The 26352-nt window shown below is 38.6% G+C and overlaps 1 protein-coding gene across 3 annotated transcripts in view; it reads left to right on the forward strand.

Moving 5' to 3' along the window:
- Positions 1-26352, forward strand: part of LOC124131328 — a 202836-nt gene that overhangs the window by 77363 nt on the left and 99121 nt on the right. The gene's annotated exons all lie outside the window — the stretch shown is intronic.

Consider the following 26352-nt stretch of genomic DNA (forward strand, 5'->3'; position numbering starts at 1 on the left):
GAATATGTCCCTAATTATGTGCTTAATGCTTATGAATAAGTAAAGTAAAGATTAAATACTTTTTGAAATGTCAGTGGATCATACAGAAAAATGCTTAGAAAAATCTATCAGAGGAGCTTATGTCAAATTGACAACAACCAAATGTTGGAGATCTTACATATTAGACAGCTGTGAATTAACCAAATGTTGGAGATGTTACAATTAGACAGCTGTGACTCAACCAACCAAATGTTGGAGATGTTACATATCAGACAGCTGTGAGTCAACCAACCAAATGTCGGAGATGTTACATATTAGACAGCTATGAGTCAACCAACCAAATGTTGGAGATGTTACGTAATAGACAGCTGTGAGTCACTAGACAGCTGTGAGTCAACCAACCAAACGTTGGAGATGTTACATATTAGACAGCTGTGAGTCAACCAACCAAATGTCGGAGATGTTACATATTAGACAGCTGTGAGTCAACCAACCAAATGTTGGAGATGTTACATACTAGACAGCTATGAGTCAACCAACCAAATGTTGGAGATGTTACATATTAGACAGCTGTGAGTCAACCAACCAAATGTTGGAGATGTTACATATTAGACAGCTGTGAGTTAATACAGGATGAAATAAGCCTGGTTAAATGATTATTCTTTTTGTTAAGCAGAAGTGGAACTTTAGCCAGTATAGATTTTTTGATGTCAGAGATCTTATGAAAATTATTTTTTGTAAAGATCCTTTATGTGCAACAATGGAAAATATTTTGCTCTCAATTTTGTTGTTATTGTGATCATTGAATTAAGTATTTCTCGTACCTGATTCACTGCATTAAGAAAATTTGACAAAATGCCCCCAAACAGTTTGATCACTGTGTGTTCTGCCTGGCTGTCTTATACACCATTTTGACTTAACAATTGAAAAATAATTTGATGATTGAAATCTGTAATGAGAAGAAATAGGCATTCTGCTGAACAATATTGTCGTTTGGAAGAGAAAGTTTTCCGACTTTAAAGCTAATCTATTATGATGATATTGGTTATATGTTAAACCTCTTCTCATTATTTAACAAGAAAATTGCAGGAACTGTTTTTGATGCAGTTTAAACTTTTATGTTCTTGTTATTGGAGTGATATATTTAATTAAGCCTTTCTCTACGTCCATATATTTTCACTAACAACGTTTCTGCACATCAGTAGAAATGCTTCCTAAGTTGTTTATTTCCACATCAAACAGAAATCAGTCTCATTCAACAAAAAAGAATGTAAAACAATGTGGTTGATATTGATCAATTTCCATTGTAAAAGTGATTTATCTCAGTAGATAAAGAGCAAATTGTTGACCACAAGCATTGTGTCTATTAAAGTCAGCTTATGTAACGTCTCAGTAGTGAAAATCACATGTGACAGGCCAGTTTGATGTGTGTGTCTAGCCAAATGCTGCAAGGGACTTTACAAAGAAAGATATTGAATTTTTAAAGCTTTGGCCTTTTTTCCAGCAATAAGGTTCATAAATGGATTGTGCGGAGTTGAGATGAAGGCACACAATAGGTCCTTGTGGTTAGAAAGCATTTCATCACAAGTCGTAAGGCGTGTTAAGTAGTCATCATGTCGAAATGCGTTCTTGTTCTTTTCGCAATCTGCAACAAAGTCACTAATTGCTTTTTCTGTTGTTTCCTCCCAAATAACACCTGGGACCTGAGGCCTTTGTTTAAATTAAAATCAGAGTTCCCGTTTTAGTTTGTTTTGATACCTATATTGTATCACAATGCAAATAATCTTTATATGGCTAGTGAAGCGAGTGTAGCTGTGAGTGACATTTGATTGATAAGCACTGAGGCAGTGTACAGACACAGCATCAACCTAAAAAAAGAGTTACAGATTATTTTGACAGATTTGGGTTTTATTCTGGTTGATGAGAGATAATAAATTTGTTGTTTGAATAACATTGCTTGATTTTTATGCCACACAATGCCAGACGTGATTAAGGTTTTAGTGGTTCCACCGCAAAAAAAATACTCAATGAATATTGGTGTTTATTTCTATTCTCTGAAAATCCACATCAATTCGTTGATGCTTTTCATTGACTGGCACTGGTCGATAGGTTCTAACATACAACAATTAGAGCTGTACTTCAGTGACCTGCTGTTTCCGCGCTTAGTGGTCGCCATTTCTAAACAAAATGAAATGGTTTCTGTTCAGATTTAAGAGGATTTCTCCCAAGTCTCATTCAAGCCATTGTTGTGAAGTGCCCTTCGGCTGCCATGTTTGTTATATGTCGAAAAGTCTCTATTTGTACATTTGAAATCTTTATACCATAGTTGGATATGTGATTGCGTTCTCCACTTGGGAGCGGAAGACGAGGCCAGAGTACTATTGTTTTACTATTGATTCCTGGCAGGACGCTATTGTGGCGTAAAACTGGCACAGTTGATAGTGTATTATATGCATGTTGGTTCAATCCTTGAAACAGAGTTTATAACGATCGCATGTGGGAAATACGATTGTTGAAATCGATTCACCTCTCGTGTACATCTCACATGGCTGTGTTCAACATGGGCCCCATAGAAGGCATCACTGTACTTTTAATTGCTGTCTAATTTTGTGGGTAATCGGTCAGAGCCCTTTGGTCTGTTATCACCACATTGCAAATCATGATTTTAATGCCACAAGAGCTGGGATCATTGATCTAGCAACGACTTTTGCCCGTGGATAATTTTATGCTTTCTCTCACATTGTATAGGGAAATTATGGTGAAGTTTAGAAATTGTTTTTGCTGAACTCCGTGACCAGGTTGGAGAGATCAAACGTGGTCATTTTCAATTGATTATTTAATCTGAATGGGACTGACAGTTTTTATTTGTTGTGTCTACTTTGATGGATATTTGGCGCAAAAGAATTCTTGCATTGTGATGAATACACACAATTAAGCATCTTTGTGTTATCCTCAAATAAGTGATCTATCTTTCTTGTTTGAGACTTATTGAGCTGAATAAACAAGATCTCTGTCCTACAGAGTGAGAGAGTACATTTTTCGTTTGAGCTCATGATCATGGATATCAACTTTATGGTATTTGCTTTTACATGGGCAGTTTTGTTACCAAATTAGGGCACCATTTGTGACATTATTGAATTACTGGAATCAGAATCTTTAAAGCCCAATGCAGCATGGTTGTGTCCCATGTTTTTCAGATCAATGATGTTATGTGATTACAGGAGCATCTCTCGATGAGGCCGACACAGGCTGGCTAGATGATAGATATTTTGTTGAATGTGGTCTGCATGCACCCTTCATGTCAAGCTTAATAGTGTCAGAGACCCTGGTAACCTTGGTAACATCTCATTTTGGACAAATGTAGATGAAACCCATTATTAACCCTACCAAACCTTGTGTGTGTCTCTGTGTGTATGTATGGAGTCATTACATTGCAGGTTAGACAGTCACTAGACTGTCTGGGTTAATGAGGGTCTGCTATTTTTGTAAAGATTTCTGTCAACGAATCGTACCCATACCCCATTGCAAATAAGCAGCAGTTGAGATCATCTATACAATATGCTTATTCACATGAATGTAACTGTTAGTTCATAGTGACAACAATGCTAAATGGGTGTATACCAAGATGAACATATATATATACCTCTGGCCTCATGCTTCTGTTTACTGTTATTATTGATACATGTAATTTAACATTTTTGAACATCATCTAAGATCAAAACTTTAATCAATATATTTAGCTAGTTTTTGTATTACAGGCTGTGATATACTAGCAAGTAAATGAATCATCTGTTTATCTTTTCCTAATTTATGAAAGTTTGGTTTTTCGTATGTATAGTGAGGTCCATGCATGGTTTCTGTTCTATTTAAATTATATTGTGGGCCTTCTAGTAAGAGACACATGAGTGGTGACTTCTATGACTTGGGGTAGGGGATAGGAGTGGAGGCCACACAGGTGACAATGTCAACTTAGGCGTCAGGACTTCCAGATCTACTGATCATGGGTTTGAATCTTAGATTTATAGTGTGTATGAGCCTTGGTTGAAGCAACAAGGTCATATTGTACAGTCTAGTCATGAATCACAACTACAGGATAATTTTTTCTGAATTTTCTTAGGACTCATAATATTTGTTTTTACATGCCAATCAAGTAGTGGCACCAACCCTTATTCTGAAATCGATGTAATGTGTTTTCTAACTGTTGCTTGAAAACTTCTGAGGAAGGTGTTATCTTTGGGAGGTCATATTGTATTTGTATAGATTATAAACAGATGTAAAAAATATAAGTAGCCATCACGTCTTGGTGTCTTAACATATTCTGGTTGAAGGTGCCCTCTTCTTGATCATCTACAAACATCTTGCTAATTACAGTCAACATTCTACAGTGGTAGTCTGAGTCTACCAGTGAAATGTTTGATTAGGAACTAACACCGTATTTTAGCAGGTCCCACTGAAATGATATTCAAAAATGTTCAGATCTACAACATAAGATAAAAGTAGCTCAGATTCCATCTCACTGGGAGCTGAAGCGCACTTGCCAGGAACCCAGACTCATCACCGCTGACACAAGTAACAAGCATTCTCCCAGTACATCAGTGTAGAAAACCTTCAACATGAGCCAAGTTTGACGCTAGTACCAGCTTACTGGAACAACATCCTGAATCTCCGCTTCCAATAAACACTTTTGATTTGATAAATTTCCGGATGTTGTAAATCTCAACGAGAGATCCAGGTGGCATCATAAGGTCACCATGTTTCAGATCCGCTCGTAAACCGACTGACTTGCAGCCATAACAAGCAGCACACCGACCCAAACCTTGATCTGGTCTGGTAAGATACTCCACATGGGGTACGTCTCTTGTGATATCTCCTGCTGGAGTAACATGATGTAAGGGCAGACAACTCCCAGCTGCACTCTGCCCTCATCTGACCTCAAGACCTGCTGCTTGTAGGGTTTGGAGTACCGTGAGGTGTCACCGTAACCCACCGTAACCGTTATAATATTATACACATGGAGAACCTTAACACCTCTGTTAAACTATGGGCAAAACTTTTTATTCATTTCTATGATGGAATGACAGTTGCTATAATTTTTTTGTGAATGATAGAATCTTTTTTTCATTTTAATGTCTTTTAAATAAATCACAATAATTTATGGCCATTGCACAATACAATGACTGAAATCTTCAACAGCTCAATGATAAACATATTTAGTGTGTGCTTTAAGGTAACAGCGATTTGGTATCATTAATGGATATATCATGATATATTTCTATCTATTTTGTTATACTTATGATACATAATTTTCAAATCATGGCAATCTCTGAGGGGGCCCAAAGTGGCATTAACCCCAAACTGACTTACTCACTGACTCTATATTGTCCATTAATGAAACCATTGATGTAGAAACAGTTTGGATGTATTACTGAAGTTCATTGTATGATAATAGTGAATGATAATTATATTAAAATATTATTTTTTTTATAAGTAAACATATATCGGCGGCAAAAGAAACAAATGCAAAAGTCATTTTAGATATATGTTTTATATATCATATAAATAATCAACAGATGGCAATCAATTGTTCAAAATTGGTACACATCATTGTCACTGACCCAGGCTCCATATGGCACACATGGAACAGTTAATGTTTAAGGTGAAGGTCTTCTGTTGTCAATATCTTGTATGGCCACCATTAGAGTCCAAAACTGACTGGCATCATTGTCCCATGGAAGCAAACAGATCCCGAATTGTGGCCTGGGGAATGTTGCCCCACACTGCCTGAAGTGCATGTGCCAACTGACGGAAATTCTGTTGTTGTTGCTGACATGCTCACAGTCTTTGATCCAATGCATCCCATAAATGCTTGATTGGGTTTAAACTGGAGACCTGGAGGGCAATGGCAGGACCTAGATGTTGTGATTCCAGAAAAAAAGTTGGTTTCAGTCTTGCTGTGTGAGGTCGGGCATTGTCTTGTTGAAATGATGTTCGCTTGTTGCATAATGGGAAGGACTTTTGACCGAAGAATCTCATCCGTGTAATGTTGTGCCGTTAAATTTCCCAGAACTTGCACCAAGTCTATTCTTGTAGTGTAGGAGATGGCTGCCCACATCATCACACTACCACAACCAAATGTGTCCAGTTCCTGTATGCAGTTTTGTGCACAACGTTCCCCCCCCCCCCCACACCTGTAAACACGACGTCTACCAGCCGCACGGCGAAGCATAAAAACATGACTAGTCACTGAACCAAACTTGTGGCCCTACTGTGACCTTGACACCATTGACGTTGCAGCCGACAATGCAAGTTCGTCAAAATGACACCTTGAACTGGTTGTCTGGCACAAATACCTTCACTGTCTAGGCTGATATCCTATGCAATCCTAGTACATGTATCACCATAGTTGTAGAGGTGGTGGTTCTTTCTCATAAGTGATGTAGCCGTATGATTCTGTTCTGTGCTTTAGAAGTGATATGTGGTCGACTGGATCTGGGAAGGTCCCATGTTGTCCTGTGTGTCTGATGGTGCTTGGTGCTATGTGGAAAAATCTGGCTTCTGCTGAAGATGATTCTCCTGTGTGCAGTCAGCCGATGGCATAGTTGCATTGGACTTCCGTCAGTCGGCATGTTTCACTTGCTGTAAGATTGTGATGACATACAAATGAAAACCCAACAGTTTTGTAGCCCAACATATGATGTTGCACGTGCATGCACGTTGGTGTGTTTTATCACCAGATTCTCGCGTGGTTGTTTTTGCGATCTTCTTATATATTTTTTTCCATCTTTTCACCAAATTTCTGCAGTACCTAATTGTTTCCACACAAATCAATCCCAATCCAAGGACCAATTAATTTTGTATGGATGTCGGCAACACTTTGTCAGATATTTACGATTTTACTACTTTTGCATACATTTTTCTGCAGAGTTTACTAAAACACAGAGTCAAAAATATATTGCATGCTATTAAATTATCATCTAATATGGGTTGAAAACATCTCCCAAACAATCTGCAGTTGTACTGATGAATAGTACCTCTCAGCTATTCCATAACAAATATATATTCTCAACATTTGTTATGGACCACACCTTTGACAATTGATGTCTATCATATGGTCCTTAGCAAATCTTGACTAGTACCAATATTAAGAGAGGTAGTACAAATATACTGAAATTGTAGAAAGTACAAAGTACAGTTATAATACCATAAAGTTGCCCAATAATATATATAAACATTGTTGATCATGATGCAATCAGGGGTTCTCAATATCGCTTCCATGCTTTACTTATGATACAGCCAGAACCATACAATGGACTCTGCTTTATCAGAGATTTCTTATGGTTATGGAAAGGGATCTGTTACTTTTATTTACACACTTCTATCAAGATATGTCCAATTTACATTCATGAAATATATATTCATACAAATATGTCCCATTCTACTCTGTGATAAAATTTAAATGGTGACACTTAGATGCACTTATCTTAAATATCAGCAACTCAACATTTCGTTTCACAGATGAAATGAAGAAGAATGGCATCATCATTTTCTTAAAGGAATATCATTTTTAGCAATGTGGTTTTTTTTATGAATCAAGTTGAAATGATCTTGGACAAAGTTTCAGTTTCCAAGGAACCAGGTGTATTCTTGTTCTATCTCATCATTTTTATTGGTATATATTTGCTTTACTGCAAGTTGGATTGCCACCAATTCTTTGCATGTAAATCACTGACAAAAAATGTTTAATTTTATTTTCAACAAATACCGAATTTGATCCACCAGTTCAATATCCAATATCTTAAAAAACAAAACTCATTCTATCAATTTACCATTTGATATCTTTATGAAGCTTGTAATTCTTTCAAAAGTAGTGTTTAGTCCCGTGTCCTTACATGCCGCCAGTAGTCCTTACATGCCACCAGTAGTCCTTACATGCCACCAATAGTCCTTATATGCTGCCAGTAGTCCTTACATGCCACTAGTAGTTCTAACATGCCACCAGTAGTCCTTACATGCAGCTAGTAGTTCTTACATGCCACTAGTAGTTCTTACATGCCACCAGTAGTTATTACATGCCACCAGTAGTTCTTACATGCCACCAATAGTACTAACATGCCGCAAGTAGTCCTTACACGCCGCCAGTAGTCCTTACATGTCACCAGTAGTCCTTACATGCCACTAAGAGTCCCTACTTGCTGCTAGTAGTCCTTACATGCTGCTAGTGGGTCCTTACATGCCGCCAATAGTCCTTACATGCCACTAAGAGTCCTTACATGCGGCTAGTAGTCCTTATATGCCGCCAGTAGTCCTTACATGTCACCAGTAGTCCTTACATGCCACTAAGAGTCCCTACTTGCTGCTAGTAGTTCTAACATGCCACTAGTAGTCCTTACATGCCGCCAGTAGTCCTTACATGCCGCCAGTAGTCCTAACATGCAGCTAGTAGTCCTAACATGCCACCAGTAGTCCTTACATGCCGCCAGTAGTCCTTACAGGCAGCTAGTAGTTCTTACATGCTGCTAGTAGTCCTTACATGCCACCAGTAGTACTTACATGCCGCCAGTAGTCCTTACATTCAACAAGTAGTACTTACATGCCACCAGTAGTCCTTACATGCCACCAATAGTACTTACATGCCACCAATAGTTCTTACATGCTGCCAGTAGTTCTTACATGCCGCCAGTAGTACTTACATGCCGCTAGTAGTCCTTACATGCCACCAGTAGTACTTACATACCGCTAGTAGTCCATATATGTCACCAGTAGTCCTTACATGCCACTAGTAGTCCTTATATGTCACCAGTAGTCCTTATATGCCGCCAGTAGTCCTTACATGCTGCTAGTAGTCCTTATATGTCACCAGTAGTCCTTACATGCCACTAGTAGTCCTTACATGCCGCCAGTAGTCCTTACATGCCGCTAGTAGTTCTTATATGTCGCCAGTAGTCCTTACATGCCACTTATAGTCCTTACATGCCACCAGTAGTCCTTACATGCCGCCAGTAGTCTTTACATGCCGCTAGTAGTCCATATATGTCACCAGTAGCCCTTACATGCCACTTGTAGTCCTTATATGTCACCAGTAGTCCATATATGCCGCCAGTAGTCCTTACATGCCGCTAGTAGTCCTTATATGTCACCAGTAGTCCTTACATGCTGCTAGTAGTCCTTACATACCATCAGTAGTCCTTACATACCATCAGTAGTCCTTACATGCCACCAGTAGTACTTACATGCCGCCAGTAGTCCTTACATGCCACTTGTAGTCCTTACATGCCGCCAGTAGTTCTTACATGCCACTAGTAGTCCTTACATGCTGCCAGTAGTCCTTACATGCCGCCAGTACTCCTTACATGCAGCTAGTAGTTCTTACATACCACTAGTAGTCCTTACATGCAGCTAGTAGTTCTTACATGCTGCTAGTAGTCCTTACATCCCACCAGTAGCACTTACATGCCGTCAGTAGGCCCTACATTCAACAAGTAGTACTTACATGCCACCAATGGTACTTACATGCCACCAATAGTCCTTACATGCCACCAGTATTACTTACATGCCACCAGTATTACTTACATGCCACCAATAGTACTTACATGCCACCAGTAGTTCTTACATGCTGCCAGTAATTTGTACATGCGGCCAGTAGTACTTACATGCCGCTAGTAGTCCTCACATGCCACCAGTAGTACTTACATGCCGCTAGTAGTCTTTACATGCTGCCAGTAGTTCTTACATGCGCTAGTAGTCCTTACATGCCGCTAAGAGTCCTTACATGCCACTAGTAGTCTTTACATGCAGCCAGTAGTCCTTACATGCCACCAGTAGTCCTTACATGCTGCCAGTACTCCTTACATACCACTAGTAGTGCTTACATGCTGCTAGTAGTTCTTACATGCCACTAGTAGTGCTTACATGCCGCCAGTAGTCCTTACATGCAAACAGTAGTACTTACATGCCACCAGTAGTTCTTACATGCAGCCAGTAGTCCTTACATGCCACCAGTAGTCCTTACATGCTGCCAGTACTCCTTACATACCACTAGTAGTGCTTACATGCTGCTAGTAGTTCTTACATGCCACTAGTAGTTCTGACATGCCACCAGTAGTCCTTACATGCTGCTAGTAGTCCTTACATGCCACTAAGAGTCCTTACATGCCACTAGTAGTCCTTACATGCCACTAGTAGTCTTTACATGCAGCCAGTAGTCCTTACATGCCACTGTTAGTTCTTACATGCCACTAGTAGTCCTTACATGCCGCCAGTAGTCCTTACATGCAACCAGTAGTCCTTACATGCCACCAGTAGTCCTTACATGCTGCCAGTACTCCTTACATACCACTAGTAGTGCTTACATGCTGCTAGTAGTTCTTACATGCCACTAGTAGTTCTGACATACCACCAGTGGTCCTTACATGCTGCCAGTAGTCCTTACATGCTGCTAGTAGTTCTTGCATGCTGCCAGTAGTCCTTACATGCCACCAGTAGTACTTACATGCCGCCAGTTATGCATGTTATCCTTCTGCCTTATATGTGACAAACTTTTATCAAAGATAAAATAATAAATGACAAGAAAGTGTAGCAGTATGTGTGTGCATCACTGAATCATGTGACAATACGGCTACGGATGTGATTTGTTTTTTTTTATGACAAGTAGTGTGTTATACTTTTACACCCTGAAATGCACAATAATACTCAATAAGAACATTGTAAATTATAACAAATAAAATGAGAACATGATATGTCATTAGAATTACATTATATATATATATATGATATGCACACTAAGTGATTTACTGGTCAGTTGACACAGTCAAACAGAACCTGTGACTGCCACAAAAGGACAATGGATCACAAAATTCAGAATCTAATTTTATAGTTTATGTTCACTGTACAAATGCTGATTAACACAAACCTGTATAACTGTTGCATTATTTTATCTTGTGTCACTGGTATTCATTGACGTCTGCTCTATCAACAACTGTTTACCTGCCAAATTAAGACTCCATTTTTATACCAGGCAGTAATATTGCTGACTGTGGCGTACATTTACCTATTCACTTATCAAACAAAGTCATCAGAAGACAACAAACAAATAACTCGTAAAGAAAGGCATATTTCTATGTACAACATACATCTTTAATTGTCTTGTAAGGTAAGTATGATCCATTTTTAGGGGAAATATGGTATTCCACTGACCCTAAGCTATAACTGTCTTAGTCTTGCTTGTAGGTCAATAAGGTGGAATTCGCACATACCTGGGGGTCGTTCATGTCAATGAGGGAGTCCTTATACACTGTTGTAATGTCAAGAGTCAAGTGGCCGGTTGGTCCGTTGGTCATGTGACCTGACAGATCAAGCCGACCCCTTAGACCTCCACTCAGACACATGGAAGCTGTTTACACACCATAGTCATAAACTGCTACACAGACAGGTAGATCTGGTGGGTGAAGAGGGTTGTTGAAATATTGGCATTGTTGATGGCTCTATACCTGAGGTGCCCTACTCCACTCCTGACAGAATAGTGAGGCATACAATGTATATATGGAGGAGAAGTCAAGTAACATAGGTATCAGTAGTAAAAGGGGTTCGGGTACAGGGATATATCTAGACCTGCTCAGATTCAATATTCAATTTCATGTCTTAAAGTCCCAAATTCGAATAAAAGATTTCCCAATTAATGTCAATGTAGTTATGGCTAATGTTATGACTTTGTAGAAATGACTTGTACTTCACTGATAACAGGACTTATAAAATGGAAGAGGCTTATATTCTTGTGTCATGCCATTGTCTTGAATTTAGTGACAAAATACAATTTGAATATACCTCAGGATTTATGAAGATTTCAGAAAACAAACTGAAAGTGATAATGATGTTGTTTTCCAATATGCCATCCAAGAACACTTACCTGAGATCTTTGATTCCTTCCTGAGTCATCCCACTAAGTACTTGCTGCATTGTCCTCTTGTTAGGCAGGGTACATGTGCTCAAACAAGTTAAAAACATACACATTTATGTATGTTGTCAGACAATACCCTTTTGGGGAAATAAAAAGATACCCAGTTGGTCCAGTCGGGATTGAAATAAATTTTTGTCATCAGGCTGAAGGGGGATTGAGAATGTACCACAACTACTGAGTAGGACCAGTAACCTACCTGGCTGATGTGCATTGCTGTGTTTGCACAGAAAATTACAGTTTGTCTCTGTTGACCATTGGTTGCTCTCACATACCTCTGTCAAACGTAATTCATTAAATCTGTGATCCACTTCTGTGAAACTCAACCATCCATGAAGCAGTTTGCTTTTATGGCTGGTACAGGTGGCCCCGTAGTTTTAGGCATTGCAATTTGTATTAGGCATGCAAGAATCGTATAATTTTGGGTTCAAATCCTAGTTTGCTCTGATTATGATCCATGATTTGTCAGCTCCAAACCAATGCTCGTGGCTTTTATAGAAGTTATACACTTCCAAGATGATCCACATTAAAGCTGACATGCCGTGATAAAGCTGAAATGCTTTTCAAAGCTGCATTAAATCCAACTCGCATACTCACTACAAATGACAAATTAGTGTTATTTAATCCAATGATCATACCAGATTCATGACTACACATACCAGATTCATCATGGATTAAATGGCAACTGTCTTAATAAAAACAATTAAAAACTAAATATTCTCATAGCTTGACTAGATTATTACAGAAACAGTACACTGCATGGTGCAAGCTCAGTGTAATGGTTCATTATATTTTTTTTTTCTACAGAAGGGATAGCATACTGGAATAAGAGTAGGACTAGCAGCAATAAATGTAGATTTAAGCAAACTTAGGTGATGTGGCTGAAATAGTGTTCTTCTGTTTGATCTTTGTGATGAAATAAAGACAAACAATGTTTCATAAAACACATAATCCCGAGCAAAGATGAACTGAAGCATGAATAGATCAGGTTACTGTTTTCATTTCTTCACAAATGTATCCATGACAGCATGTTTTTAATAAAAGAAGAACTGATAGAGAAATCACATTTATTTTCTTGCCTAACATGAGGGCTATCATGTTTCTCTTTTGGTTATATACCCTGGGAACAGTTTGTTTTCCATCTTAATAGAAAATATTCTGTTCAAACCATTTTCTTCTCAGGGGAGTTCACCTTTTTTAACATATTTATGAACTGTGCTTGATAAGAATAACATAGCACATAGAGAATGAGAAACTAGTTCATAAGTGCTATTGGAGAAAGGAACAAGTATCAAAGATGAAAACTTTAGAAAAGAAATATTCCGTGTACAACAGCCATTGTTTTTTTCTGTTGTATCATAAGTTATTTTTCGTGTTGTCTTGGTTTGCGACACAGGTGGCCTAGTCGTCTAAGGCACTAGAATTCATTGTGCAAAACTGTGTCCCTTGCTAGAAATGTGGGTTCGAATCACAGTTCACATTCTTTATCTAGGTTTTTATGAGCACCATACTCATGTGTTTAACCAGATTGGTAGATGTCTAAGACCTACATCACTTTCCTCCCAAAAGTGACACACTGTGATGTGACTAAAAAACTGTTCAAAGCGGCATTAAACCCAACTCACTCACTCACATTGTCTGATTCAGTAAGCTAACCCTCATCAACACTGGTTTGTCAGCACCATGTAAATGTGTTCATTTTTATTCCAGTTCGTAGCATTGCCACATCTATTTTAATGATGGCATGGGAAATATCATGTACATGCTGCAGTAGGAAGCATGATTCCACAAACAAAAGAATCTCATACATAAACATTACATGCACTATAGCACAAACATTTGTCCACACGGTCCACTTTTGGGCTTGTATCCGAAGTATGCAGTGTGCATGACATCACAAAGCAAGCCCCATCCCATTGTGCACCTTCATTAACCAACCAGACTGGAGCATATTGAATCATGTAGCACGGTGATGCAAGTTTTCAAAGGTGCCCTAAGTTCCAAATCTTTGAAGTACATGTACCAATTGCATGCAGCACCTGACACATCAAACAGGCTGTCTGACTGGCTTATCAATTTTACATGTTGTTACAATTGGCTTACAACTTTGAATAGTCAACTTTCCCTTTACGTTGAGCAATATTCCAGCAAATACCAGCCTATATGGTGTCTATATTTCACAACTTTTGAGGGACAATCGAGCATGACCTTTCTACCCAAATTTCAAAGAGTGCCATACAACTCTCGTTCAAAGGTTGTTTGGTCAGGATTGCAAAAACATTGAAAGTTTTCAGGTGGAGGATGTTTCCAAACTTGATGCATTAGTGACCCAAATGATGTCCGATGCTGTCCCCTATTTTGACTTTAACATATGTTACCAAGGGTTTCTTAGGTGATTAATTGTACTTGCCTTTGCATGTGTTTGTGGTGGGTGCAATCAGTGGGGCATGAAACACTTGCCTTTTTGCGAACATCTGGTATCATCAAAACTTGATAGTGATTCATAAACACATGCACATGATATAGTCAGAATCCTACAAAGGACGCTACTTTGAGCAGAGATTTCTTATGATTATGGAAAGGGATTAGTTGCTTTTACTGTTATGCTAACATTGGTAAAGCTCTCTATGGACAAGTCAGATAATTGACAAAATAACAGGGCAAGATCTACAAACAAAAATGAAAAAAGAACATCGATGTGGCAATTGAAGCCAGTCACACCATGGACACCAAGGAGTTGAACAACAACTACATCATCTTGACCTGACCATTGGATCCAAGGAAAGTGGTTGTCTTGGTTTCTTTGGCTTCTGTTTGTACTGATGCACCTTCTTGAAAATGACCCAACTCTTTTGTCATGAGCCAAACCACAGCTACCTTATTTTGGCAACTAGAATTAACACTATGTCTACAACATTAGTCGCTTCAGTCTTTCCATCAGCTGCCACACTGTGACAAACATACAACTGCAATACAGATCCGCGTTGTGACTCATTCACTGTGATGGGTGTATGTGACTCACTCACTCACTCTGGACCTGTGAAGATCCGGTGTAGGATAGGACTTCAGCAACCCATGCTTGTTGTAACTGGCGATCAGGTGGTCAGGCTTGTTGACTTGATTAATGCATGTCATCGTATTCCAATTGTATAGATCGATGTTCATGATGTCAATCACTGGATTGTCTGGCCCAGTCTTGATTATTTACAGACCGCCGTCATATAGCTGGAATATTCCTGAGTGTGACGCTAAACAACAAACAACATCCTGTTCAAAGCAGCAGTAAACCCATTCATGTATCAGTAGACATTTGTTTCACTTTGTTTAAGCATATATTTTGTTGACATCAGGTCATATGGATTAGGCAATAAGTTGTCCAACCTACGATGCACTTTCCATAAACATTTATATGGACACTGGACAAGTGTAATTATTGAAATAAATAATGTGCATACAAAGCCTGATATTTCCATTGGAAATAGTAACATTAGTAGGTAATGAATTACATAAACTATTGCTGTGATGAATGATGTGACCAGTCATCTAGTGAGATACTGTGAGTGGTACAACAACCACATGTAAAATACGAGATGGATATGGTTATAAATTATAGTAAATAGAGATGGCCTCCGTGGTATGGTTGTAGAGTGTCCCCCGGAGAGCGGAAGATCCTGGGTTTGATCCCCGGCCGTGTCATACCCAAAAAAGTTAAAGGATGGTACTTCTTGTTACCCTGCCTGGCTCTTGGCATTAACAAGGACTTTTCACCTCATCTATAGTAAATAGGAATGTTAGTTTATCAAATCTCATGACATGGACCCAGAAGAATGGAACTGTGTAAGTGCAAATACAATAAATATACAATACAATTCATGATTTCTGGAAAGGTTGGAATATGTTCTTGCACCACCATGTATAATGGCAATGTGTTTATATGCAGTATTATGTTGTGAGGAAGTGACACTGTCACTCCATCCAGCACCATCCATGACAGAATGACATATTCTGGTGAACCACTTGTAGATATATTAGGCATTAATAGTCCTAGTTTATATCTTGAATCTGACATCCATGCACAGGCTTCTTGTCATTGTACAGGCCACATACTTTTCTTGATAAGGATTATGTCTCAAAACGTGGCATTTGGCATGGTGACATCAAGTATTGTGCTTGATTAATATTTACCTGAAAGATTTTGATCAAGCTGATTCTACTGACCTGACAGTTCAGTTCTCAGGGAAGCATATTACGTCATGCATTGTATCATGACATCACGCAGCATTCAAGAGTGACACCAGGTGTGGCTGACTGCTGTTTGATTATGCCTAGGAGATTGTCATGACCTGTGTGACTTCATCGAATATCCCCAGTTCACACTATCAACCACTTGTTTGGCATTACATGTCACTATGACATAGCTGTAAAATACACTCATAGATTTGCTCACTCATTCAATGTCTCCCTCTCTCACTCTGTCACTAACTCATTCATCCTCTTTCAATCTCACATCATTTACACTCTCACTTTCTTACATCTTTCTTTGTTGGAACATGCTGGAAAGAGGTATTCAGGTTTCTTAGGGAAGCCTGAACAGTTGCAGGAATTGCAGGAGGTGATGAGTTATCTCCTTCGTAATCAGTAAAAGGCGACTAACGGGATCGGGTGGTGAAGCTCGCTGACTTGGTTGATGCATGTAATCAATCCCAATTGCATGGATCGATGCTCATGATATTAATCACTGGATTGTCTGGTCCAGACTTGATTATTTACAAACCGCCATCATATAGCTGGAATATTGCTGAGTGCGGCGTTAAACAACAAACAAACCAATCAACCATGGTAATCATGAAATTGGTTATAATATATGAGACAGAGCTGTCACAACATCTTTGGACCTAGCATAAAGTAAGCCTGTTTAGCCTTGCCATATACCTGGTCGGCTTGTCAACAATTGTTGCTGCTGCTAGTCATTTTGAACTGACTATTTACATATATCAATCCATGCCCTTTAGCATGTATCACACATTATTGATTTATATGGGTTGTATGTGTATATAAACTGTTAAATATATACTGTATTATTCTTTGTATTGGAACTGGAGGCCTTTAATGCACTAAAATTCTTGTCCTGACTGCAGTGGTATGCACATGTAATGGTGGTGACTGTAATATGAGACACAGCTATAATGTTGACCGCAATGTTAAACAACAATTACAGTCCAACTTGCTCTGTCCACAAGTTGTGTGGTAATATTGTGAAATCAAATTATTTATACAATTTCATAAAAGTGCCTTTTTTAAAGATTTAGATGAGTATATGATTTGGGGGCAAGTCAAAGACATGATATCTCACATGTACATTTGACAGGTTATCAAGTTTGTTAAATTAGTTTTTTGTCTAGATTTCTGCAACCAATACATTTTTTATGCCATGTCCTATTTTTCCAGGGCTTTTAGATTAATCTATGACATTGAGATTTGATCTTCTTGCTGATCCATGAAGACATCTCCTAAATGTCAATATTTCAGTCAGTTAGGTTTAAAGAATTGAATCAACAAATGATGGAATATCTTTTTTTCCTAAATCTTCTCAATGTTGTAGATCTCTGATCTATCCAAAACTAGGAACATAATTTATTAAGTAATTGAACTTAACAGTTGGCAAGTTGAGTTCTAAAAATACTTTATTTAAAAACTTCAACAATAATCATTATTTATAATTTAAAAGTATTTTACTCTTTATGACATATTTGCCCACAGTCACCAACTTTAACATATTCAATGAACCCCAAGTTTCACAGAAGAGGCCTGTCATCTCAACAGTGTATTGAAGTCTGGATGTAATATTAATGACAAGTGTAATATTTCCTCACATTCGTGAATACTCATGTACCCCTTACACTGACCCAGGCAAGAAATGGGGAACAAGTTTTCTTTACCACCCTGTCTTTTAAAACAACAACCAAAATACATCATGAAAAATGGATCAGTAGCTCCAACTTGGGCACAGGTCCCTATAAGATGCCAAACTTCAACAGGTGCAGTGAACCAATATTTTGGCAAGGTTAATATTAACTCTTTGTTCTTATTCTATGTCAAAATAATAATTAATATTGCAGCAGGAGTGTAGCATTTCTTGACATAGGTCTCTAGACTGCCACGGGCTTCAGGAGAATCAGTGAACTGTGGAACAGATGCTCATCATAAAGTGTTAGCTCCCTATCTATTCAATGACTGAAGAAGGAGAATTAGAATGTAATATTTATGACTGTGGTGCCACAAGCCGTAGCAGCATGTCATAGGTCCCTAGGTATGGATGGTTCAGGGCTAGTGGCTGCCCTTCCGACAGGTGGAGGAGGCTGACATAGGGAGTTGGGAGGGTATTCTTTTCTCCGTTTCTCTTTTCTTTCAATCAAAGAGGAGGGTTTGAATTTTTAATGAGATTGTTTCTGACACTTGGATCAGATTGTGTTGAATTTGTGTACTCAATAAATGTTTATATTGTTGTAAATAAGGAGGGATTGTGTAGGCAAAATATTTTTGGATATCATTTATGCTTATTATTTGTATGTAATATTTTAGTGAAAGAATGGAACTATTATTTATATTTACCTAACGAATGATTCATTTCAATATTGTATTAAAGCTTAAGCAAATATTGAGATCTTTATTCTGGCTGTGAATATTTAGGGTACAGGTTTTTTTTGTGCTTTAAAAAAAATCAGTTATTTTGATATATGCCCTTTTTGACAATTCCACCTGATGTTTGTGAAATGTACCACACATTGTGTCATGACCTTTACATTTTCAGGCAAGACGGTTTTAGATTTTATGACGGTAAAGGTGAAAGATCAGCTGATGTTTTGAAAGGACCATGCCTGTTTAATGTCATGATTGCATAAGTCTGGCTAAGATTAAAGAGAATTAAAGAAAAAAATGAAGTCAAACTTAATGAAGGGTGCACTGCCATTTGACACAAGTTCACGTGTGTAGAAACCTATTGTGAAACCAGTGTCATTTAGTGTATCACTTGAAAGCCAATGCGTTAGGGAATATTGACTGCACTCAAGTAAATATATCACAAAGGTTACATATAGATGTATGGTGACGAGACCGTTTCTGGTCTATTACATGCTGTCATTAAACATCATTGTTGTCAGCCTAGTCACTTGCTGTCTTGATGATCTTTATCATCAGAAATATTCTTCTTGAGTACTGTAGGCTTTTCTACATTTCTCAAAGAGGGATCATGACAATTAGTTCTCTAATGTAACTACCTGGTAGCAGATTAATTTTTGCAGTCTTAACCGAAATATTCCAGTGCAAGTTAAACTCCTGGGTATTTGCTGTGTATTTGATACATAGGCAGCCTCTGTGGTCTAGTGGTGGAGTGTCTGCCAGGAGAGTGAAAGGTCCAGGGTTAAATCCCCGGCCACATCATACCAAAAGACATTAAAAGATAGCACTTGTTGTTACCCTGCCTGGTGCTTGGCATGAAGGGGCTAAAAGAAGAAGTGGTCGGCTCGAGTGGTGTTATCATGTTAACTGCAGCATTTCACCTCACGTATCTGAAACATAGTAGAGCTTCGTTCACTTCCCCACTTGGGTTCAGTAAGGCCTACAAACCCATTCTTGGTGGCCCTCTGATATTTGCAGGAATACTGCTGACAGAGACGTCATCACTAGCTCATTCCAGTTGAGAACAGACTGACTTTTACAATAATAATTTTAAAATGTAAAATTTTAAAAACCCAATATCATTTTACATATGCTGTCAATCAATCAATAGATTTTATAGCATAATCGAGATTTGAGCGTGTTGTCGTTACCCTTTTTTCTATAAAGTACGAAGGATAAACGCGCATGTATTTTGTGTGGTCTACACACATTTGTTTTCATGTGTTTGATGACAAAGCTGAAAAGACACGTAAAAGTTAAGTCTTCTCTCTCCATGGTCTGCAGTGTTGTGTTGCATTATGGGTAATCTTTCATGTCAGGCAAATGTTGCATTACAAGGGTATACTAGCGGGTAGATGTTGCCACGGGTTGTTCACTTCATCAGAAACTTTTGTTAAATGTGTGATTATCCTCCAACTGTCATGGGATCTTTATCATGGTGTTACGGAGATGGCTAGCATCTTGGCTTCAAAACGCACCGAGGTGAAACCTCTTTATGCTCAAGCACTGAAGCATGTTGGATAATATCTTTCTTTGAAGAAAGACTTTGCTATAGAGGCCATATTTCTACTCGTAACCTCAACGATAAATATGCTGATTTCACCTCCAAAACTGCTTTCCTTTAATGTACATCATTTTTCACTGCACATTTGTGAGAGGGTCTTAAGTCATATTTTTGTGTGGTAGAATTTATTTGTTATTTTATGTACAGTGCTTGAAAATATTCTGTCAGGTATGAAACACCAGCCTAATAAATCTTTTCATTATTACCTGTGTAAATATCTACAACAGCCTTGTTAGAATGTTTGAAAGATGATTTAAATTATTTTTTTCAAAATAGATGAAAGAAAACATCCTCAAATGAATAATGCCAGAAATTGCTCAGTTATCTTTGACAGTTTTCCTCATCTCCAACACTATATGTGTTTGGAGATTTTGCAGCTTTTGTACATGTTAAGTTTATTTAACCTGTGACAAATTATGTCAGAATATGATATTGAGATGGTGAGTTTATGTGCATGTTTCATAATTCATGTTTATTACCATGTAAATGAACATGTGAATGTGTTGCTTTGCAAATAATGTAATTATTTTGGCATTTATTTACTAATTTATGAAGGAAGGTCCTGGCACTGTATACTAAACATTTGATTACTGTGAGCAACGAACTGCTGTTGGCGGTGCACTTAATAAGTCTACATCGTGGTTTTAGATGATTTGTGACTGCCTGTGTGGTGTAGTGGATAGAGCATCTCCCAGAGAGCTGAAGGTGGGTGGTTCGATCCACAGCTACATCATACCAAAAGATGGTATTTGTTACCTTGCCTGGAGCTTGGTATTAAGGGGATGAAACAAGGGCTGTTCAGCAAGGAGTTAGTACACTGTGTCTTTGTATGGTGTCCAAGTTTAAGGGGGGCATGGTGTCTCAGTGGGCTAGTATTAGTATGGTCTAGTCACTCTGCAACATGCACGCACTCACGCAGACAGACGTCTAAGATGACAAAATTGGCTGTAAAGTTGCTTCTTTTTGGCACAACAGAAAGCTATGATTAACATCCCAGGTCCTTTTGATTGTTTCTAGGTTTGTCAGCACCATACCTGTGCTCGTGTGTTTCACCAAAGTGGTAAATGTCTAAGAAATACGTTACTTGTTGCTTTTCTCCCACATAAAGCTGACACGCTGTGATATAACTGGAAAATTGTTCAGAGTGGTATCAAACCCATCTCAACTCACTCACTCAAAATATAGCCTTTTTAGCTTCAGGTTCGGATTATCATTTTGTTTCAGTGATCCATGTGGCTTTTTTAAAATATTATGACAAAAGTACATTTCATCTTGAAAATTACTTTCATTTCCTGGAAAATGCTGATTTCAGTGCTAAGCACACTAGACTTGTTGAATGCCTCATACATATTGGAACAGAACATTTTATTTTTCAACACCAATTTGCCCAGTTCATTCATAGAAATAATTCAGCCCATACCAAGAATGGAACAAACATGTCACTCACTGCAGTGAACATATTTTGTACAGTGACTGGTTGTTGACTGTATTTGCATTGCGTCACTGATATGTGTAAAGAGCTGTATTTTTCATGAAACTATGTAATGAATCTATTTTTTGTTTATAGTGCTTTTGTAATTGCTCTTTAAACATAGCTGCATGGTAATTAAAAATTTCACATTTAAATCAAAAATCAAAATTAAAAAAACTTGGCAATCTGATATTGCATAGTAACTAATCTCACATTTCCATCAACATGATTCTCTATTATTTCAGTTGGTGTCACACATGGGGGCAAATCCAAAACATGTCAAAATTAACTGTAATTTTCTTGAAATGCCAGGAAGAAGATAGCCTAAAGATGAGTGGGAGATCTCATTTCAGAAATTAAAAGTATTCAACTCAAACAATTATTTCTAGAATTGCCAGTGTGTCTGCATTTCCGCAAGTCTTTAATCACCACCTGTGCATTAAGGTGTCAGCTTGTCCTAGCATCCCTTTCATTCCCTCTCATTGTGCAGCATCTGCAAGTGGGTCGCTGGGCCAAGTCATCTTTGCTCAGAGCATGATCTTTCCCCTCACCTGTTGTCAAGCTTCACCTGTCGTTAAGTCCTCTCCTCCGATCTCTGGTTCCCCCAGGCTCCCGGAGAACATCCTGACAGGTTTCTCTCCCAAATCAGTGATCCCCATCCTTTTTCTTGGTCCTGATTAACCTGTCCTCTGATCCTTTGCTATACAGCTGTTGCACAAGCTTCTGTATGGGTTAAAAACTCCATTATCTGTATGAAAGGTTTGAATTAACATTTAAAGTTTTTTTTAAATTTTGGAATAAATTCAGATGAGTAGCATATCATGATAGGGGACTAAGTTTGCTTTCAGACAAGATGCCACATGTTAGAGTAATTTGAATAATTGAATGTGAAATTTGAATCTTTCAACAAATGAAATTTGGGAGATAAGGAACAATTTTATAACTTGTGATTGTTTGATTCTTTTTTATAGACAGAAAGGAACTGAGAGCTTTATTTTTTAATTGGGAGGTTGTTTTTTTAAATCAAGTAATTTTTTGGTGACACTTGGATCCTTACAAGGCTACTTTGTTTGGCACATTTCATATGTGCCGGCTGTTGCACAAACTATCTATATTACAATAAGACATCAAGATCCATTTTGTTGAACAGAACAGGGCAGCAGAAAGCTTCCATTATCTGATTAATTATCACTGTACCATAAGGGTAGGTAGACAATAGTAACTCACCCTAATCCAAGGCTACCCGCCTAATGCAAACTGATGCGCAATATAGTTGTTTTCAATGCATTGATGAATATGATGAAGATGCAGGCCACAGAGAGGAACTCAAGGATTCTTGTATCCTGAATACATCACCCCCAAACACTGAACACTTGTTATCAAACACTTCACCCTGAAAACATAACCCTGAGTCTAAGGACTTTACTCAGGGGCCAACACTACTTGAACACCACACTGTGAACACTTCTACTTGAACACCGCACTGTGAACATTTTTACCTGAACACTACACTGTGAACACTTCTACTTGAACACTATACTGTGAACACTTCTACCTGAACACCACACTGTGAACACTTCTACCTGAACACCACACTGTGAACACTTCTACTTGAACACCACACTGTGAACACTTCTACTTGAACACCACACTGTGAACACTTCTACTTGAACACCACACTGTGAACACTTCTACCTGAACACCACACTGTGAACACTTCTACCTGAACACTTCTACTTGAACACCACACTGTGAACACTTCTACTTGAACACCACACTGTGAACACTTCTACTTGTACACCACACTGTGAACACTTCTACTTGAACACTATACTGTGAACACTTCTACTTGAACACCACACTGTGAACACTTCTACTTGAACACCTCACTGTGAACACTTCTACTTGAACACCACACTGTGAACACTTCTACTTGAACACCTCACTGTGAACCTCACACCACACAATGTACCTCACACCCCAGTCTCTCCACACCAGAGGCTAGAGGTTTGAGCTCCACACCAGCAAACCAGAGTATGTACCTCACACCCCAGTGTTTCCACACCAGAGGCTAGAGGTTTGAGCCCCACCCCAGCAAACCAGAGTATGTACCTCACACCCGAGTGTTTCCACACCAGATGCTAGAGGTTTGAGCTCCACACCAGCAAACCAGAGTATGTACCTCACACCCCAGTGTTTCCACACCAGATGCTAGAGGTTTGAGCCCCACCCCAGCAAACCAGAGTATGTACCTCACACCCCAGTCTCTCCACACCAGAGGCTAGAGGTTTGAGCTCCACACCAGCAAACCAGAGTATGTACCTCACACCCCAGTGTTTCCACACCAGATGCTAGAGGTTTGAGCTCCACCCCAGCAAACCAGAGTATGTACCTCACACCCCAGTCTCTCCACACCAGAGGCTAGAGATTTGAGCCCCACCCCAGCAAACCACACACCTCATTCACAAATGACCACTGTGACCCTTACTTAGCCATCATACCCACCCATCAAGTGACGGCCAGAAAAAAACACGCCCATACCCACCAGTCATAACAAGACTGCAATAATCAGATTCTGGATGCACAGCATCCCAGTGAAAATATCACCAAGATCTATTTGAGATACGTTCAAGGCTACCCGTTGATGAATATTCTACAAACACTGTACTTGCTAGGATAGGTTGTCAAGCACAGTTAATTGTCATACAAATCCCAGACATTATTTATTCATGACCAGGAGGGAAAGTAAATTGTTTAAGATGTGTGAAATGGGATTCTCTTTTGTGATTCCTCCACTGGAAGTCAACCTTAACTTTCCCATAGTCAATGAAGCTGAACAACATTGTACTTCTTGCTGCCTTGTGACAATAGATGGGACTTTGTCAGTACACTAAATCTCAACACAGGCTTTCCAGGGGAAGCAAATCTCTTATATATTATTTAGTTTGATAATTGAGAAGAGAAGATTTATTGAATTAACATTTTGTGTAGGGACAGTTGCAGCATGGAAAACAAAATAATAGAACAAAACATAGATCTATAGAAATAATGTTAACATACATAAGACAACAATTTGGAGAAACGGATTAACTGCTTTGAACAAGACAAGTGGTTTTAAGATACAATGTAATGTCAGTTAGTTTGGAAAATATTTTAAACCTTCTAATTTAGAATATGTTTTCTCAGCATGTGATCACTGTTAAATTCCAGTGCACCTATGGTTCACCTCCAACCAATATCTGTGAGATGAGATTGAATGAGTGTTGACATGTTTGTTGTGAGCAGGGAACAGTCGGTGATGAAATCAGAATCTCAATTAAAAGGTGGACAATTCAATAAGAGAGAGTGGAAGAGATGTTATCACATCTTTACAATAGAGATCATCTTATCTCATCTACTGGAGATCATAGATAAAAGTCTTAAAGGCACCGCTTCATTGTGATAGGTCAAAGTGACCCAGAAGAATACTGATGCTAGGAACATCATTATTATAATACTACAGATAGGTCATGTATTATCTCAGTCCTTGAAGCTTCCCTCCACCCCTTATTCAGCCTGACAGATCTTATCTAAAGGCAACAGGAGGAAGGTTTCAGGGGCATATTAATTCATTCTCCTACGGACAGTCAACACCTAGTTCATTCCCCTGTCCTAATCCAGAGCATATCATTGGATTGAATAAAAACAAGCAGTTGACCCTGCCCCTGAACTGAGGATAATTATTACACCAGGAGGCTACAGGTGAAATTTCACCCACATTTTCAATTTAATTTGGGGCTGTCACAAGGACAAGAAGATCCAACCCTTGACCCCCTTGACCTTAAGTTGTGCATTACATCACTGATGACCTTTGAGGCATCAGGTCAGACTCCCAGGCTCCCAGCATGCAACTGGTTCCCACGGAGAGAACTTCAAGGGATAACAAGAAGTGTAAATATCTTTCAATCTCATTCAAAAAGAGACAATGATGAAATAATGCCGTCCATGGGTAAATTGCCTTCTGTGGGCACTGATACCAGTTGTTAATGAGGAAGGGTTGTGATGGTGAGAAATGGGTGTATTGGGGAGGGAACTGTCCAAATAGAGGTACATTTCTGTGGATCAGTGGAAATTGATTACAATAGCAGGAAGAATGGCTACTTGTTGTTGATTGGATTTTCTGAATGGGATGAGCCACGGTGACTTTCTCTGTCCAGTTCTTTTCAGAAAATGTATCCAGGGATGTTAATGGAATTTGTTGGCCACTTGATTGTGTGATTTATTCCCAGGGGATTAAAGAAAAATCTCAATATTCGGCAGTTAAGTTTTTATATTTTATGGTGCATTTCATGAGAAGCTTTTTCATTTTGTATGGGTTTCACTTAGCACAAGCGATAAATGGCCCTGGTGCTATAAAACGAATGGGGCAACAAACAATGTTGAGATGAGGAGGTAAACATAAAGAATCTTAACAAAAACTAATTTTAAAGTCTTCACAGTACCATGCCATATCCAAGGTTCTGACGTACAAAGTGGAGATCAAAGAATGTTGATGTGGGATTGAAGTAAACACGTCAAGTCGATGGCTATCACTATTTCATTTATTCTTCTTCACCAAAAGCAATCAAAAATTGAATTTTCATGTAAAAAGAATTAAAGCTGTGCATTTATTCTTGCATATTGTACTCACTGGTATAGAAGTGGATGGAAACAGTTAATTTGTGGAGGAAA

The sequence above is a fragment of the Haliotis rufescens genome, unplaced genomic scaffold (assembly GCF_023055435.1).
Source record: "Haliotis rufescens isolate VD_foot unplaced genomic scaffold, xgHalRufe1.0.p SCAF_1, whole genome shotgun sequence".
In the NCBI taxonomy this organism is placed as follows: Eukaryota; Metazoa; Mollusca; class Gastropoda; order Lepetellida; family Haliotidae; genus Haliotis; species Haliotis rufescens.